We start from the raw sequence: 579 nt of genomic DNA, 5'->3' as shown, positions 1-579 counted from the left end.
AGGAGACGCCACACGGCCACTAACTGTATTTGACAGATTATACCGCTTGACTTAATGACTTAATGAAGCTCAAGTGTCCGGTCTATTAATGCTGGGATGAGACCTATGGTTCTAAAGCGCTTTGTTTACCTTATACACCCAACTGTGATCTTTTTCTGGCTATTGTGTTGTTAGGAAGTGACGTCATAGCAGAGTTGTGAGTGGGTGTGTATGAACTGAATTGGTCTGGGCAGAGCTGGTCTTCAAAGGATGATGAGACTTTTGATTCCTCAGGAACTTCTCTCACACCCAAATCGTGTTTCCATAAATTAATATCGACCTGTCAAATAGAACGATGCACCATCTGCTAGCATCAAGTATGTATGTAAAACCACAGGAAAATATCGACGCGACATACTTTCCAGCACGGGAAACGGTCGGCCTACTGCAGTACACTCAGTCAGCGCACTCAGTCAAGTCGTTGATTAGATTTCCACTGTATGAGCTGAGAGTAGACCATCATAGGGGCTATCATACGGTGTTGCTTTAAAGCTTACGTCTCTCAGGAGCTCTTGCGGTCTGCCCACTAACTGTCGTAAA

The sequence above is a fragment of the Coregonus lavaretus genome, assembly GCF_964263955.1.
Source record: "Coregonus lavaretus genome assembly, chromosome: 19".
Taxonomy (NCBI): domain Eukaryota; kingdom Metazoa; phylum Chordata; class Actinopteri; order Salmoniformes; family Salmonidae; genus Coregonus; species Coregonus lavaretus.
The sequence above is the reverse complement of the archived record's forward strand: the minus strand, read 5'-3'. Positions refer to the sequence as shown.